The sequence below is a fragment of the Lepidothrix coronata genome, unplaced genomic scaffold (genome assembly GCF_001604755.1).
Source record: "Lepidothrix coronata isolate B3197 unplaced genomic scaffold, Lepidothrix_coronata-1.0 Scaffold4, whole genome shotgun sequence".
Lineage (NCBI taxonomy): Eukaryota > Metazoa > Chordata > Aves > Passeriformes > Pipridae > Lepidothrix > Lepidothrix coronata.
The window spans coordinates 11,546,702-11,566,040 of record NW_016690184.1 but is presented as its reverse complement, the minus strand read 5'-3'; the positions used below and the strand labels follow the sequence as shown (position 1 = coordinate 11,566,040).

Sequence of the window (19,339 nt, the reverse complement as noted above, 5' to 3'; positions counted from 1 at the left end):
ATAACAGCTGTTAATAAAACCTGTTTAAATAGCTTTCATAATACATGAGAAACTGCTCAAATAGCTTTGGATGCAGCTCTTTAGCATTGTTTCATGGGAGTAATCTAGTGATTGCAGTAGAAATAAAGTGACCACATAATTCAGTATTGCAGGACTGATGGCTCCCATAAAGGGATAAACATTGCTCTTCGTCACAGTTGTAGACTTCGAAAGACACACTTGTACTTTGCATCCATGTCTCAAAAAAAAAAAAAGTAAAGAGAGCCCACAACACTTCTTCAATTGATTTGCCCTTTGTCACTGTCACAGATAGGTTTTCCCTATTTTGACAGGTAGTTGTAATTCTATTAGTAGTCCATCGACTTACCCATGAAATCGATCTATGTTGGGCTAGCTGGGTCTTCTTAACCTGGGTGATTTATTGCTTCTGCCTCCAGAAAAAAAAAAAAATTAAAAAGAAGAAGAAAAAGAAGGTCTTTTGCCTCCACAGTGAACAAAGTACCTAAACAGTGTCTGAAAATGAATAATTTTAGCTTGGCTTCTGGTTGTCCCAGTGGCAGATGAGCTTTAACCTCTCACCGACAGTTTTGCTGAGATGCCTGCTGATGCTGACATGTATAAATGATTGTCAGTTTCCCTTATTAATTTACCTGGCTGCCTCATGTACAAACTAGAAGATCTCACTCACCCTAAACGTCCTCAGCATCAATCTATTGTGTTTACCTACTTTTGTGATTTTGCATTGGGCTGCCCAACTGCCTGAAACTGGAGAACTGCTCGAAACCAATTCAATGTTTATTTGCTCCAACAGACAGAAAATTGGGGCATCTACCGTTGTTGGCATTCTGGTTTAGGTCAGAGAAACAGATTAGTATCAAATGCTTCTTATGCAGTGGCATCTGAAGAATGATTTACCAGGATCTAAAATGACGTCCTGGAACTTTAGATGATGTTCTGATACCTGTCTTGATTGCATTAATTCTTTCTTCTTTCCTCTGGATCAGAAAAATAAATTACTTTTCTACTGGCCAAAAAGCAAGTTTAGTTGTTGCAGATTGTTGTGTGGAGCTTTTTATTATCTGTAAATACAAATCTTTGACTGTGGATACAAAGAGAAGATTTTTGTGTACTTGGTTATCTTAACCAAAAGTCAGTTCATAGCTGCTTTTTCTAATAGGCTGTGTAATCAAGGCAGAGATTTAAAGAACTACTCTTTAGTACCTCTCCTTTTTACATAATGGTAGGTAGGGTCATTCATTTTTTCATCAAGCATGTGCAATTAGTTAACAAATCCCAAACTATTTTTATTGTCTACTAGAAAGGGCTACATGAGTAAGTAGAGACATGTTGTATTGTAGGAGGTCACAGGGAAGAAAGCTGACTTATCTAAAATGTTGCAGTAGTGAGTTATTTTTCTTCCAGTCTTCTTTTCTTCCGACTCAAGTCAAGATCCATTATGAATCTAAAAGAGCACCTTAATGCTGACTCAGAAGGCCCAACGGGGAAAACAAAAATAACCCATTAGTTATGTGATTTTTAAAAAGGAGAAAGATGCCTAGAAGAAAGTACATAAGTATGCACTGTAGATAAAGGAAGAAAATTCAATACTATGCACTTAAAAAGGAGCTAAATAGTACTGCTGGAGGTGGATATTAAGGTTGATACACTATACTTAATGAAGAGAAAATATCAAAGACTGAGATGAGTAGGGAAAGAAGGAGATGTCTTGCAATACCTACATCAGAAAAAGCATCTAGGACATCTGGGCTCTATTTAGTTCTTTCAAATATTAAAGCCTAAAGAAAAATATAGACCACAGCTCAAGTCAACACCTTTTAGGAGGAGATTGGTGGTAAGAACTTGAACAAACTGGTAGAACTTTTTCAGGATAAATTCCAGCGAAATATCTCAGAAGAGAGTGATAACAATACTTGTAAATAAAAGAAACATTACTAATTAAAAAAGTAAAGCCTGAACAAAGGCAGTAGGCAAAAAGAAGAGTGCATTCAGGATGTTCTGGATAAAACTGAATCAGGTTACTCATTATTACAGGAGAAGCTGTCCTTTTGAGAATCTGTGAAATCCAACATTACTTGCAGAAGAAACCTTTTGTAATACTGATAAATGAAATTGTACATGGGACTCTCCAAAGAAAACAAGGACTTGCCATCCCTGGCAGTTGTCCAGTACAGCATTTGACACTGACTTCATTTGAGTATCAGTATAGAATAGTTCATTGGCCTCTAATAGCAAGGACACTATGAGTTGAATTTAGTTATAGAAAAAACAAGTTCTAGGGGAGAGCGTGTTGCTGCTGGAGGTCACAAAAAATTCTTCTCTCTTCCTTCTCTTTTCCCGAAGGATGAGACAATAAAGCAAATCTGGTTTTTTTCTTATCTTGGAGGTGTATATACGGATGTAAGACTGGAGAAATGTGGTGAAGAAATCAAGGTTGCAGCAGGGCGTGTCAGCCCTAGGGGTGGAAGGAAACCATAATGTATAAACTTTATATAATTAAAAAAGGCAGCAAGTTCAAAATGAGTAAACAGGCATGTGGACCACAGAACCAACTTTACCAATACTTGAGACATATTTTTGCCACAATAGGCATTCATCATATATCCTTGAACAACAGGTTCCTCTTCTAATGATAAAGATCACTTCTACCTAACTTAGATATCTGACTTTTGCCTATATTTTATGCACCAAAAGTGGTATTCATGTCATACTTAGGTCTACCAGCATAGATGAGTACGTCTGAATTTATTGGAGGAGTTCAGAAAGCAACTTTTTTGGCCTGTGTTTGGTCTGATGAATAAATTCCATTGATCTTGATTGGTCTTGGTTAGATCAGCAGTGACTACAACAGGAAACTTGACACCTACTCAGTGGTGAACGTTCCCACCTAAAATCAGACAAAAGCAGTGAAGCAGTCCTCTTTAAAAAAGTGCCCAAGCTCACTGAGTACTGGAGACACATCCCCTTGAGGGATTTTAGGCTTAATTTAAAAGTTTAGAGAAAAAAATTTGTTAAGGCTGGTAAGGAAACAATGCGGAAAGTGATTAATGAGGAGCTATAATCACAGCGCGCTTGATTTGTTTTGCAACACAGAACAAATCCTCAAGTTAGGACTGCAGTAAACCTCATCCAACTACTGAAGGGAATACAGTGTGTTTGTCTTCACTGAACTGTATCCTCAACATACAACAGCTAATTAAAGACTCCAAAAGTCTGTAAATACTTTGACAAATATTGATATATAAGCCTGAGATCTTCACTTGGCTAGCTGGCTAAGTCTTGTCTCATTTACTTCAGTGATGCTGAAAATGACTGTGGTGATTTCATCATCTACAGCTCCTAATAAAACAGCTAGCCCAAGATGTATGAAGATGATCTTCCTGGTTTAAAAACTGAAGAAATTATTTCTGATAAAAGAAGAAAAATGGAATCACTAGCTGTACATGTCTACTATTGTACGTTATCTAGGAAGAATATTTCCCAAAGTCTTTTTCACTAAAATGAACAATAAAGCAAAGGATCTAATTCAGAGCTGACTCACACCAAAGAAATATTATGAAGAATTTGACTCTGCCACAGTCAAAATATTTACAACACTTAGACCAATCTGGCCCAAAATACTTAAAACATAGTTACTTGGATGCTTACAGTCTTATTGCTCACATTATTATGTAAAATTTACATGCTGAGGAATACTTTTTCTGTTTCCTCAATTCACAATGCCACTGGCAACAAATGTCTAAATACCAATCATTTTTCAAATTACAACTAAAGTCTAACTGTGTTTTCAGTTTTGATTATTTTCCTATCCACTTGATGGTAAACCTACCCAAAGGTTATAAACATGACACAAGTCAGCAAGCAAAGGTACATAATTAAGATGCATACAAAATACCTCATGCAGCAAATATTTAATTATATTATTACCTGGGTTTATGTTACTAAATTGCTACACAATTTCATATATAATTGATTTTCCAAGAAAAATATTACTGAAGTGATTCTGTAGTTCAAAACAGCATGAACTTAATAATACAGAAACAATTTCTATCTCACAAACTATAGTGCCGCATGGGATTTGTATGCTGAAAAAAACATTCTTTCATATTAACAGTAGTTTTGAATGTAACATAAAAACTCAATGACTTTTTTTCTCTTCATTTGTTAAGAAGAATACTAACAGGGCCTCCTGTAAGGATATACTTTGTAGGTGCTTTTGCAGATTATGAAAATAGCTGTGAGAAAATATTCGGATAAAGAAAGACAAAGCTCCAGGTAGCAATAGGTTTCATAGTGAGTTGATAAATGCAATTAGGGATCAGAAAGATGAACAATTACTTCAGGGGAGTTTTGATACCAGAATGCAATATCAGATGATTAGGAAACTGGAAAAATATAATCTTTTTCCTATTGCAGGAGCACTCAGCAGCTTCAGCACAAGTGAGAAAACCATTGTGCTATAGCAATGGATATTGCATGCCCTGAAGTGTTCACAGGCTCAGTAATCAAATATGAGCCTAAAGGAATACCTGCCTGATCCTAGGAAGCTAAAAAGCTACATTACCCCAGTACAATGAAAGGAGTCCTGTGAGGAGTTAAAATGAAGGACATTTGAGGGATATCCTCCTCAGCCCAGAGAGTTTGAGATGGGTGGAAAAACGTGCCACCGCTACAGTTCTGATGTAAAATAGATGTATTTCACAGCCACTTTTAATGAAGGAACTGTGAATGTACCGATGTTAATATATTGCAAACCAATTATAGCAATATCACAGGGTTTGTGTTACTAATTGCCAATATTTCTTGTCTAATTGATTCTCAGAGAGCAATATTGCCAGTAGCATTCCACTGCTGCTGTCAGATGCTGAGAACCTCAGCACTACCCATTGCTGCCTGCAGAGGATGCTCAGCCTCCCCCAGGCTATGAGGTATGGGATGGTTCTCCACAGCCCTTCAGAGCTGAAGCTTTAGTTTTTGAAGAAAAATTAATCTGAACTTGGTAACTTAACCTCTGACTTGGTCTCTTACAACTTGGAGAAAAAAGGAATGGGATAATAAAACATGTGCTGATTAGCTAAGCAATACTAACTCAGTTTTTGTTTCCATTATATGGCTAATGGTCTTTTCTGAACAGGCTTGATTCTTGTATCTGTTTACATTAGAGTCAATTTGTGGTATGAGATTGGTATTATTTATTGAATGCTACACCCAGCTACAAAGTTAAAACTATGACAAGCTTCTATGAATTTAATTACACTACTGTGAGACACAGTCTTGTATAGATGCTATAAATTAACTTTAGCGAATATGATTGGTGTGACAAAATGGTTAAATGGAGGTTACTAGCTCCATGAAGTTGCTTTAGTAATTTCAAAAACTTTATAGACTGTTTTTTTGACCTGAGTTGAACAGACTTTTCAGACTTGCTTATTTCATGCAGGTAAGCATTCAAAAACAAGTCAACTTTACCTAAATATGTAAGGGTAACCTGAGCCTGCATATGTGCAAAGTTGGAAGCAAGTTAGTATTCAGTATCACTGAGCAATATGACTGTGCACCGATGACTCTTTAATACATTTGATGCTGCAGAATTTTTTTTTCACTACTAAAAATACTTAGTATTCCAAAAGGCAGAATAAATTTGGTAGCAGCAAATATTAGCAGCCTTTTCTATTTTGTCTAAGCCCTTCTGCTCTGAGTGCTACAGACAGTTTCTCTCTTCCTGTTCCAATATGTAATTGACAGCTCTGCCCAATGTCCTTCTCTACCTTTTGATTTTTATCCCTGGCTGCTAATAGCATCACCATTTTATACAGTTTCAGTCTATTAACCAAGTGCCTGACCTTGTGGAATGCTGAACACCTGCTGGAATACACTCAGTGCCCATAATTCTCATTGATTTCATTAGGAGGAGAGAGAACTTGCTCTCTCCCAGGTCATTTAGGCTGACCTCGCTAGTAAAGACAGAGCTCTTGGCAAACTCCTGCAATTCCAGAAAGTCAGACCAACATCAGAGGTAGCTGCTTCCAGAGCATCCCACTTGGAATTGATGCCAAACAATATTAAGGGTCAGGGAATAGAAATTAGGAGCACAGTTATTCTTCATTCCTTACATAGTCAGTGGAGGCAAATGTTAAGATGTGCCCCACTGGGTCTCACCAGTAACCCATTTACCCCAGTATCATGCTTCTGACTTGTACAAGAAGACATACACTACTAAGGAAAACACACAAGCCAGGCTACCTTCTACTGCCCTTTCTTCATGTACTCCCAGCACCCACAGCTGTTGCTGTAGGTGTACCAGAAGGTACGTTCCTGCCTCTGATACTGTCCTTAGATCCAATAGCATAGGATTTGGTGAATACCAGCAGTTCTGCCTTTATCTTACCTAGCACCTTAGTGACTTCAGAAACCACACTCTTATCCCCCCTCAGCCTTTTCCTCTCCAGCTGAAGTATCTCACATCTTCTAATCCCTCCTCATCAGGCAGCTGCCCCAGACTATTAGTTATTCTACTCACCCTTCTCTGCATCTCCTCTAACTCTCTCATGTCTTTCTTGACACAGGGCCAGAAATGCTCACAATGATGAAAAATGGGGCACACCAAAGGTATAAGAGCAAAATGGTGCATTCTGCCTCGTTCTGAGCGATGGAGGATCTGAGCTGCAGAGCTTTATGTTCATATGCCAGTGACCTACAGCAGCCATGCACATCCAAGCCAGTCACCTCAACATCCTTTTAGGAAGTAGCCCCCTGTAGACATGAGTCATGCCTCTTGGGCTGAGATGTGGGAAGAAGCAATATAAGGGAGCATCCTGCAGTGAATTAGAATTTGTTTTGACCCAGGGAGATGTTAGAGAAAAAAGGGAGATGTTCTCAGCATAGGTTCATCTAGGCTGCAGGTTTTCTGGGCAGGTGTGGCTTGGGCTAGGCTTGGTTAAAAGGGAGGTTTTGGTAAAAAAAAAAAATAAAAAAGGAGCATTTGAAGCATTAAGTTTGCATAGTGATGTGAATGAGAATATGCGCTAGTGATAAAGGAATACTGAAATATCCTCTAATGAAGACTGGGAATAAGAAAAAACAATGAAAAGGTGAAAGACAGATAAAAACATTTTCTTTTGCTTTGCCCTTTTCTTGAGAGTATGTTTTTCATTTCAAGGATATGACTAGCTTATAATGAAGTGTGGGAAGTGACAGAGGGAAGAAAAGATTGAGTGCTAAGTGCTATACCACCAATTATTTTATGCCCCATTGACTACTGTAAGAGTGATTCTGACTACTGTAAGAGTCATTCTTTCTGCTTCAGTTTACGTACATAAATTTGGCACTACTCAAGAAAATAATTTTGAGGATTCAGTTTTAAAAAAAAAAGGAGAAATAGTATATGAAGAGATAAAATACTACAATTGCACTCCAGTGCAGCCTTGTTTTGAGTATCCTCAAAGCCTGAACAGTGAATTAACCTCTAGCAAGACACTTCATGTGTGATTTATTAGGCACCTTGTTTTGGTTTTAGTGAAGTTTCTTGTGAAGGAGGACATTATAATCAACTTTGGAATAGAGTTAGTCACAACCTCTAGCTATGGACACACAACCATTGCTCCATAATACTTATTTACTGGCTTATTTATTTGCAATTCTCAGGGTAGTAAACTAATAAGCTCCCACTAGGCCACTGAAAGTGATATTATCCTTTCACTGGCATCACTAAAACATATAATAATGAACAATAGAAGTTTAAAAACCTAGAAATTACAAAGATCAAAGGTGAAAGATAAGAAGTATATATTAGAAATACCAAAAGGTGGCCTCATAATGAAAACAAATAAAAACACAAGGAGTTTGTAGTTTATGACTTAAGAGAAATAAGAACTTCCAGAGGAATGAAATCTTGTATCAAATTCTTTACATAAATAATACCAAATTCTAATAGTAAAAATTATATCAAATTGATTTGGTGAAATTTAAGATGTATTTACCAGCAATTATTTGGTCTGATATTGTTTGTTAGCTACAAATCTGTAGAACAGCATTCACCTTGTAATATGATAGCACATTTACCAATATTCAATCACAAATGCAGTGGTGACATCTATCATAGGCTCCTTTGCTGGACAATGCTTATCAGGTCCAACCAAGCCTGTTGCATCCTTCCCAGCAGATGTGAAATAAGCAATGAAGAATGGCAAACAGTATGGCTTATGCCAACTGCTATCCCTTATGCTCTTTTCTCTTCCCATTTGTAACTGAATGAGTAAAACCAAATGTCAACGTAAGCAGCACAGCTGTCCACATGCACTGTTTACTTTGCTGTTCCTTTAGGTTTTTGGGGGGGGTTTTTTGCCCTAACTCCAGAGAGGGTTAGCTTGGAATATTATGCCACTTTAGAGCTGAAATATAAAGAAATGTATGAAAATGTTTTTTACTATAAATGCCTCTAGTATTCACAGTGGACATTTTCCATTTCTTTTCTGTGTCTTACATTCTCTTTTGGACTGATTAGGTAGAGCTGTGGACCTCCTTGCTTCTTCCATCTTCTTGCCAGAGGGACTCCAGTCTAAAAGGGAACAGGAACCAGCAGCACAAATAACTGCCATTGCAAAACTCAGATCTGAAAAATTTAAATTGCTGAAACATATTACTTTGATCCTACCAGTCCTGGGACTTTGTTAGGAAGGATGTTTTCCAACTTGCACTCCTGCCACGATCAGTGTATGCACAGTGTTTAATGCCTTGCAGGCACATATGGTGCTTCACAGGAACAATGTGACTGTAGCACCTATAAAACCTTCTAAAAAGTTGTTCTAAGTGGCTCCTTAGGCCAAGCCAATGGTACTCATGTGGGAGTCCTCAATCCTTCCTTTCCCCACCTCTATCAGGAGGTCCTTTATGACCTCCTCCCAACCACATTTATTCAAATAGAATATGACAGCCTATTCCAGTTGAAAGGGACCTATAACCATCATCTAGTCCAACTACCTGAGTTGCTCTGCTGAAGTCCAGTGTAGCAACTCTGCTGTCCTTTTTTCTCATCACTCTGAAAATTTTAAACTGAACCATTTCATTATCACTGTGGCCAAGACAGTCACCTACCATCACTTCCTCAATTAGTCCTTCTGTATTCATAATAGCAAGTCTAGGAGCACATCTTTCCTGGTTGGCTCACTGAATACCTCTGACAAGAAGTTATCTCCTATAAACTTCAATTTCTAATACTTGTTCATCACAGCAGTATGATATTTCCAGTTGCTGTCTGGGAAGTTGAAATCTCCCATAAGGACAAGGTCTACCAATTCAGAAGTTTCTCCTAATTGCTTATAAAATAATTCATCAGTACTTTCATTCTGCTGGGCAATCAGTAGTAGACACTCACTACAACATTTCCTTTGTTTTCTATCCCCCTAATCCTCACATAGATGCTCTCCAGTACATTATCACTAACTTTAAAGACTGTGCAATCAAACCTCTCCCTTACATACAGTGTAACACCTCCTCCTCACTTGCCCTGCCTATTCCTCCTGAGCAGCCTATAACTCTCCATCCCAGCACTCCAATCATAGGACTCATTCCATCAAGTCTCACTAACACCAATGATATAGCTCTGAGAGCTGACAGATGCTTCCAGATCATCCTTCTTGTTCCACAAATGCACTTCTGAAAATTCATGCCATGCCAGTATTACTGCTTTTTTCCCATCTTTTTGACTGAGGAATAAGTATTTTAGGGAGTCACCTCTTCAAACTGTTTTGTGAGGATAAGCAAAGCTGACATGGACAGTATAATTATTTTGGAAAAAGCGAGTGATTGCTATCAATCTATCCTTTGGTCTATAAACAATTAGAGTAGTTAATGAAGCTGCTGAATCTGCTAATCGTATGCCAAGTATTCAGGTTTTCTCTTCTCTTTTTTTCTGGGTTTTTTTCCCCCCAGTTGTTACCAGAAATCAATCGGGTTTTTCCACTAACAATTGAGAATATTCCCTGAAATGCCCTGAGCTACTATGCAGAAGTTTCTTGCTATAGAGAAAGAAGAAAAATACCAAGCTGAGTAAAGAAGCTTATTTTGTTCAGACAAGAAACAAAGTGTACTTTTTCTTCCCCTAAACAATGCATTTTTAAGAGCAGGATGGAGGATTCTTAAATCAATAACCATTAAGAAGCACAAAGCTGCTGAAAGAATATATCTTTGGAGAAAGAAATTATCAGGCTTGACACAGAAATTACTGGGCGAAATTCTATTAATGCAAAAGGGGTCCAAATTAGATGATCCTAACAGGCTTTTTTGGCATTGCAGTCTGAGAAACTATGAAACGTGAGGATAAAATAAATATTGCTCATCCCTGTCATAGCTTTTACAGAACGCTTCCCCAGTGACACAAAACTTCACTAATTCACTTACTGCATTGAATTTATTTTTTTTCTACGTATAGTTTATTAGAGTAAGTTTTTCATATTGTCAAAATCATGGTTTTGATGACTTCAATTCCAAGTCCTTCTCTTCTTTTCAGAGTGAAATACAGAAGAGAGTAAACATACCTGCCACACCAACTGACAGCATTGTCAAGAGCCCGAGACAAAGAGGACATAGGGGCAGGAAAGGTAAATAATTCTACTGGTGGGAAAAGATGCTCAATAGGCATTAGAGTAACCACCAGAGCCTGGCAGCTTCCTCATAGGCAAAGAAGAGCCACAATCCTATTTTTCTGCAAAAGATCGAGGGACCATCCCTTGCTATCCCTCCATGGTCAGGTAACACTCCCCTTCCTGCTTGATGGGCAGGCTCTAGAGCTCTAGAGCTGCTACAAGAAAATAGGCTATGACACCCTATGGCCTGGCCTGTAGAAGGTAAAATGTAAATAGCCTGTGTTGTGGCCGTACACAGTTCATTCTTCCCCCTGTTCCCACCCTAGTGTGTTAATGTGCACTTGCCCTAGAGTAAGCAAATACCTGTAGATCTGCCTCAGAAAAGGCCATTCCTTCTCTGGAAGATGCACAAGCACTCCATGCTGCTACTGGAACAGTTCAGAGGAGTTATGTTTTCCAGGAAACTCTCTCTGTGCTGTGCTTCTGCAGAGCTGACTAAGCATCAGAAGACATATAAATGTACACAGCTATCAATTTTACTTCTATAGGTGTGTCTGCATCTTAGGGTTAAGAGCAGTATAAGCCATAAATTCCACAAAGGATATCTAAATACGTGTAATCCCTCTGTAACATGATGGCACAGAAGATATTACTGTGCTCAGGGTCTAAGAATATAATGCTTCTCCTCACTCTTCAGTGGTAATACATAAAAACCTTTAGAATTGGAAATACCCCCACTTCTTTTTTTTCTTTTTTTTTTTTTGTTTTTCCTTCTTATTTTAGCCAATGGATTACCTGCAAAACAAAAATCATGTATTGGTCATTTGGAAAGGAGGAGTGCATAGTTCTTGGACATAACATTTTCATGCCACAAATTGCTTTCCATAGCAAAATGAAGCTGAGATTTCCTCACAGATAAGAGCATGGTGATATGATTGTATTCATCACAGATAGGGGCTGGTTCAAGATCTTGCAAGCATAATTTTTAGTGTAAAATCGACTATTTAAATTTCATTAGGCTTAAAATTAACACAATTTATTTCCAAACAGTATTAATCATAATTATTAGAGTTCAGCTTCTGATTAATCTGGGAGTATGCATTCATTGCACATTTGCAACCTAAACAGAAACTTAACATGCTCACCACTCTGTGTTGCCAATTGACAAAAATATTACTGAAACAAAATAAAAATTAAGTTGCAGCTTCAAATGTTAAAAACAATATAGTCAATATTTCAACCATGGTTGAAAAACCTGACTGATTACATAAAGGTATCTTATCAGAGTGGAAAGTAGAGGAGATGAACAGCATCTAATCCCTCTGTGGAGTAACTTCAATAAACTTCACTGTAGTTATGCCACTGCCAGGATTAGCCCACAAACTTTGAATTAAAGTATGAACCATGCTCTGACAATATTACTACAATTTTTTTATTATTCTAATCCTTGATGAGAGAAAGAAATTGCACAGAATCCAGGAGCACAAAAATAATTGTTACATTTATGATTCTCCAATTATGGCTTATGGGTACTGCTTCTCAGCCGTCTTTTTGCTCTCATGAAGGTTTTATAACAAGGCTTTTGAATAAAACAAGTGTTTCCAATAGCACCAGCAACATAATGACATGCTTTTGCAAAGGAGGAATTTTCATTTTTTTTATTCATGTTTCAATTTATGGAGACTCAGCCTTCGATTTGTTCAGATAGCTTAATCCTCACTTATGTTCTTAGTTTAAGTGGATACAAAGAAAAAACCCTCCTAGGACTGAGTTTTTTTCTATTTCCACTCCTCCCCTATAGTATTATTTGAAAGAGGATATACTTTAAAAGGAATGAAGTTTAAAGAGGGAAGAAATGCAGATCCTCTTGTATACTCTACTCAACCTGAACTACTCTCATAGGGGTCCAGACTGAGCAAAAATATCTTCTTTGCATCTCTATGTAGTCTGAGACAGTCGACCCTGAACCCAGCCACAATGGGTCAAATGTCAGCTGACCACTTGGTCAGGTCAGCAGGAAGGGATTGTTAATGGTTTCATTACATTGTTTCCATTTGCCTTACATTGTTTCCATTTGCTTGACTCCTTTGGAAAATCAGAAAAATTAGTAGGTCACATATTTTCCCAAGAAATGTTGCTGATACTCTGCCTGATTTTGTAGACTATTGTACATGAGGATTCTATACCCAAACATAGGTCATATAAAAACAGGAATCAAAATGTAGAACTGGCCAAGATCACATAACTGATTCATAAATCACAAGATTATTCATAGATCATAGCTTATATGATATGATGTGATTCGAGCTTTCCCCAAAGAACTTTAACAATAGACTCCTATATTAAGTCTATAATGTCTCAGTGAGCTATAGCCTACATCTGAGAAAAATATTCACTATTAATTCAAAGATATCAGGCAATTGAAAAGACATCATATTCTAAGTTAAGTAGTTTTGTGGATTAATCACCCTCAATACTAAAACCACAAATCTTATTTGTCCATCTTATTTTCTGGCTATAGTATCCAATTATGGCTTTCCACTGCACTAAAGACCTATCTCCAAAAATATCTTCCTTACATAAGTGTAAATCATAATCAGTTCACCTCTTCATACCCTCTTTGGAGCATCAAAATACATGAAGCTTTTTACATCTCTAAATTTATGGTATATTATAGACTTAAAACTTTTTTTGGTGAAAGATTTGTAATTACGTCCCTAACATTTCCCTCGTTTTCAGTATCCTTTTTGAAGATACTCTGGCCTGATTTATTATTATTCCAGCAAATATCTCCCCAACACTGAATAAAGTGGAACACCAGTTTTCCCATTCATACTTGATATTCCTTTCTTACACACCTAAACATCATGTTTGCCCTCTGTCCTTAGCATTTCTCACTGAGTTCCACATTCAGTGGCTAAATGTATCACAAACCCTAGCCTTTTTTCAGCCACACTGCATTTTAGGATATAACACTTGATTTTTCTTACCACAATTGGCCAAATTTTGCTAACACGAGTTGTTCTGAATGAAACTGCCATCTAAAGAGGCACAACTCAAAGAGCCAGGTCTCAAAGAGGACAAAAGTTCAACTGAGTTTCCCCCAAACACATTCAGAAAGTAGGTAGACTACCTGCTTGTCACCATCTAGGAGATCTGACCTGTTGACATGCAGGCTCAGTCAATTCCTAGGAAAGCAGGTTTATGTCCTTTAGTGGAGCAAAACTTAAATGATTCTGCTTAGCACTTCATCCCATCATGCAGAAAAAATACTTAGAAAAAAAGTCATCCAACTTATGGCATACTTATCTTTATCTTAGTGCAGCCCCGTGCAACACAACAGGTTTTCTTTTTTTATCCTGACAGTTACTTTAAGTTCCAACAAAAACACATTTTTGTAACATGCCCCTTTCTAACCTGATAAGCTTTTCAGCTCCAGAAATCCTTCTGGTTAATAAGGGTCATTGGCAGGGACTAAAAAAGGACAAAGAGGGATTTTAATGTGAAATCAAACATACCAGTGAAAAGCAAGACACTTGAGAAGTCTGCCAATATTCATGCCATAGAAAATAATGGACCTACATTTAAAAATTATAGCCCTATTAAAGCACGGAGATATTGCACTAGAGGTGTTAAAATAACCAATTAAACACGCAGTTTTACTCCTGCAAAAATACAGAGCATTTCTGTGGAAAAAAATACCACTGACAAGAATTCACCATGACTGCTAGAAATCAAAATAAATAAATAGTTTTAATTGGAAAAAGAATATTTGAAACCACAGTGCACAGTTTTGTGGGCAAAGCAAATCTGTTAGCCAGTCCTTTAATAAGCCCACATTGTACTGGATTCAATTTAGCTTTTCTATGAACACAGACATAACCTGTTAATAATTTAACACACCCCTGGTGAAGCAGGAATGCTGTAAATAAAAGGAAAACTAATAAAACAAAAGCAGTGTTTTGTTTTTGCAACTAGATGGCAAATTAATGGAAAAGATTGTTATCACAGTACAAATTCTGAAAATGTTACACACATAGAAATCATGAGATCCAAAATGTAAGATTCCATTGCTGGTATTAACTTTATCATATTGCATAACACAAATAACATGTTTTTCTTTTGTAATGGTTTCTATATTGTGTGTGTTCTCAGTCCTGCTAAGCAACATAGCGGTGGGAATTTCACTTCAGAAAATTCTTCACTTCTTTTCACAATTTTTTCTCTACGTTTTTCTATAGACAGAAGCAATGCATGAGTGCTACATGTTCCAAACACATGATCAAGGGACAGGAATGCGTGATCAAACTGGAGCTTTCATACACTCAGATGAAGGTATTGCATGTTAGTGGGACAAAATTTAATGTATTTATTTAAATGAAGAATGAGCAATAGCTCAAAATTGCATCAGGGATGGAAAAGCACTTTGCATTAGTTAATCTACTTCAGTATGTTACACGTTTTACTTGCTGATTATTCCAAGCTTTGCACTGAGTGAAGGTGACAGAGGCTACAGAGCACCAGCCCATGCAGATGTGAACAACCAGCTGCTGGGATCACTCACAGATCTCTTAAATTTCACGGTCTGAGTATGCTCCTAGGGCTAACTTGGACCACAACAACGGCAATCTGTACTGAATAAATTTGCTACATTATCAAGAGCAGAATAGCTGTGTTAGGCTGACACCAGCTAGTGAGGGTCAAATGGCATACACAGTATGTGGTTATGTCTGCTGAGGCTGACTGAGCCATGGGCAGCTCCACATACCTTCCCTTACAAAGGCTCCTGGAGGCTGTCCCTGCAGGCAACAGGACACCAAACCTGCTTTCTCCTGACTCAACCAGGGCACTGAGCCCCACCCGAGTCAACGCAAGTCTAGCCACTGGCTGGCTCCTTTCCTAGAGGTGGGACTCCTCTAGGGGAGGAGTCCTTCCTGGGCTCCATCAATACCCAGCATTCAGTGTCCAGACAGCCCAGGCACCTTCTGCACCTGAAGTGCCTCCCAAATTATTTTCTTTTACCTTCCATCCCACTCTTCTCTGGCTGGAAGCAGCTCACAGGCTCAGGGAGGTCCCAGCTGCCAGCACATTTCTAGCTGCATTTGTCACACTCCCGCAGCACTGTGGGTCTGCAGACAGACCCCTTTTGAACAGCCCTGGAGGCCAGCACTCTTCCAGCTAGAAGGAAGGCAGTCTGAGCAGTGAAGAGAGCCTCTATGGGATAATTCCCCTATTTGTCAAGATCTCGTTACCTTCCTTCCATAAATCTTTCCAGTTTCCTTTCCACACATATGTGGCTCCCTGCCTCCACTGTTAAATTTCCACAGAAGGCAAAATTTTGAGTTCACTTATATTCTGCCACTTGAGAAAAGCAAAGATTTGGTTACTAAATAGAGCTCCATAATCCATAACCATGTCATTGTATGTTACACCAGTGACTTCTGTTAACAACAGAACTCAGGCAGAGGCATCAAGCTGACATGGAGATAGGAACTGCTGCTGCTGGGAAAATGGGGGTCAAAATGATTTTGAGGCGGGAAGGGGGAGGGAGGAGAGAGGAGTGGCACTGAGTCCTGGAAAAGCAGTAATGGAGAGCTACTGGGAAAGTGAAGGGTGAAGGTGAACTGCTCAAGGAAGCTTTGTGGCAATGCTGCAATGGCAATCCTGGCAGAGCCTGCTAGGGTAGGTGTCTGATGCCAAGACACCCAGAGAGATCTCAGTAGGGAAGGAAACACAAGGACTGGAGCATTATAATGGTAGTTTATTCTCCTGAAAAAGTCTCACCTACACTAGAAGGGAATCTGGGAAGTCGAAAAAAGTCACTCAAGTGTGTCATACCCTTTTCATGGGATACACATCTCTAGCAGATGTGGAAGAGTTTTAGAGAACTAGTAGTGCCAGAGCACATTACAGGAGAAAGGCAGATGAACTCTGGTGAGGAACCAGACCAGAGGCAGAAATAAGCTTGAGAGCTGCTGCCTCCTGACCTGTCCAGTCCTGGAGCACCCATGCAGGGCTGTGACGTGTTCATTTATATCAGGATGCAGGTGCTGTGGGAAGATAGTGGGCCCAGATGTCAAGACCCAGCAGGAAACGCAGGATTTGCTTGCAGTTTTGTAAGCCTTACCAGGCATTTAGAGCTTTGCTACAGGGTTGCAGATTTTGTGTTCCCCATATGGTGATAAGCTCGCACAAGCACCAGTGAAGGCACTGGAATATGTCTGCTTTTCTTATTTTCTTTTTACTATCTGTCCCTTCTCATTAGACATGAGAGGATCCCATTTCCAGCTTAGGATGCATGAGTGAGAACAAGGACAGAAAGGTAAGAGAATTGTGCAAAGCCTCATCCCCCTGTTTTTTGTTACCCTTGTCATCTATCAAGAGACTGACTGCTTCTCTTACTTTTCCTTTTTTTTCTTTCAGCCTATTTGTAAATGTTATTTACTTATTGTCACTAGCTCCTTTGGGCTGTCTACTTCAATTTTATATCACAAATTGTGATCAGCAGCATTTTGGTGCTGCTGCTTTCTTTATTAATTTGTATCTTACTTCTCTGACAACAATAAACAGTCCCATAATTTTTCCTCCATTTTGGACCAAAATCTCACAGGAATATTGATAGTATTCCAACCCTCGCAGGGCTAGGAAGGTACTGTGGGCATTGCTACAGCATACCCATACTTCTGATTCAAATCCTTTCACATGGAGGAAAAAATTATGCAAGAGTATCATTATCAGCACTATCACATTTCTCTTTGCATCACTAAGCATTATCATCAGCACATTCCTAAAAGATACTTTAATTTTGCTAGCATTTAGAGTCTCCATAGTTCAAGGATGTTATATAGACCTAAAAATAATGCTTTACTTTTAAAGCACTTCAGACAGAAATGTTTTTCTGAGTCTTGAGCAGTTCAGAAAATCCTTCTTGAGCCAATTTTACATACAGAGTTCATACCATCAGAATTATTATTCTACTCATGTGACTGGCCTCAACAAGTTTTTCTGGAGTCACCATGTCCATGTTTCGTGTGCCACTGAATTGGCTATCTTGTATCTGTAAATATTGTAATGGGATTAGAGGCTTGACTCTTTCCCTATTTAATACTCTATTTCTGACAGTTTTCATTCTTAATTTTCTTAATTTAGACCATCACATTGTCTGCAACCAACTTGTAAACCTGAATGTGATGGTCTGATTATTAAAAATTATTGAAATAATCTTCTATTTCCATGTTTGATCTTCTAAAAATATCCATGTCTCACCACAAATAAAATTTGTAGGAACAATTCTTAGTTCTGTCTTTGTGCAGTAATGTTAGTAAAAGCAATAAAAAAGTATTTTTTCTGTCACAAAAAAAACTTGTTTGTGTGTGCAGAACAGGTATTTAACTTTATTATGGGATGTTTATTCATGTCTCTTACTAGGGATGATGAAGAAGTTATATTCTATGAAAGGAAGTTCTCCAGACACATTTGGCTACAGGGATCCCCAGAAGGCATATAGTATTGCAGCAGCTCTGGGTTTCTATTCTTTTTCACTAGCATGAATTGAAACTACAGTCTCTACAGTACAATATACTACATTAAAATGTAAAGCAGATATAACTGAGGGGAATAAGGGGAAGGAAGAAAGGCCAGAAATCTGTGATATTAACCCAAAAGAATTAACTTGTTTTCAAATGTGTTTAATTCCCATAGGCTTGAGTTACCATCTTTTAAAGCACCACTCTTTCTATTAAAGGTATTAGTCAGGGTACAAGAGCTGTGAGATAAAAATAAGATTGAATAAATGTGCCTGCGGCTCAGATCAACATCCGCTAAACAAGAATCTGCCTGTCATTGTGTCTGCTTTGTATGCCATCGTTGTTGATCCCTGAGTGCAAGGATTCATGGCATTATCACAGCTTCCTTCTCTAGACCTAAATGCTGGCTTCACCATCATTTGTTTTTTTATTATTATATGGTAGGAAAATTGGATGACTTACACTGCCCACATGCACTGGCTGATGCATTTGTACACAGCAGTCAGAGCCAAGGGTTGTCTAAATGATACACAGAGTGATGCTTTGAAAATTCACGTTAAAAGGAGATCCCCCCCCTTATTTCTAAATTACTGTTCTTCCTAATTGCAAATGTATATGAGGCATCAACACCAGGAAACAAGCTTTTTTGCTATACCAGGGCTGACCTTTCAAATAAGGACATTTCTTACCCATCACGTCATCAATTTAAAGAGAAATAAATCCCTCGCTGTAGGATTTGTTGCTCTAGAAATATATAGCGAAAACATCATAAAAAGGCTATTAATGACTATTAATTCTTAAAGGTTTTAGAGTAATTTCTGTAAAATGCTACTACATTTTTGTTGAACTTGTTCAGGTTTTTTAATAGATTTTAAACCTAGAAGGGACTACTGGATCATTTAATCTGATCTCCTGCGTTGCTCATAAAATAGCATCCAGCTAGTCCTGTCTTGAGCCCATTGCATTTGTTTGAGTCACACATCTTTCAGTTTCAGTTTATTCATTCTGAGGGATCCCTGGGTAGAATTGCCTTTCAAAAATATGGATGAAAGTCACATTTGAGCTGGAAAGAAAGGATTCCTGGTGCTGCTCTCCCAAAGGAAAAAAAAAAGACAGAAATTATGAGAAATACAGTTGTTGCAAAGCACTGCAAAACATGGAAATATTGATTACCGAGGTTCCTCTTAATAAGTAAAGCTATAAATCGTTATC

The 19,339-nt window shown here is 38.1% G+C and overlaps 1 long non-coding RNA gene across 1 annotated transcript in view; it reads right to left on the bottom strand.

The window, feature by feature from the left end:
- LOC108502217 overlaps positions 1-19,339 on the bottom strand; it is a 51,653-nt gene that overhangs the window by 13,109 nt on the left and 19,205 nt on the right. The window contains exon 2 of the long non-coding RNA XR_001876377.1: positions 368-431. This is a non-coding gene — a long non-coding RNA (uncharacterized LOC108502217). The remainder of the gene's footprint in view (positions 1-367; positions 432-19,339) is intronic.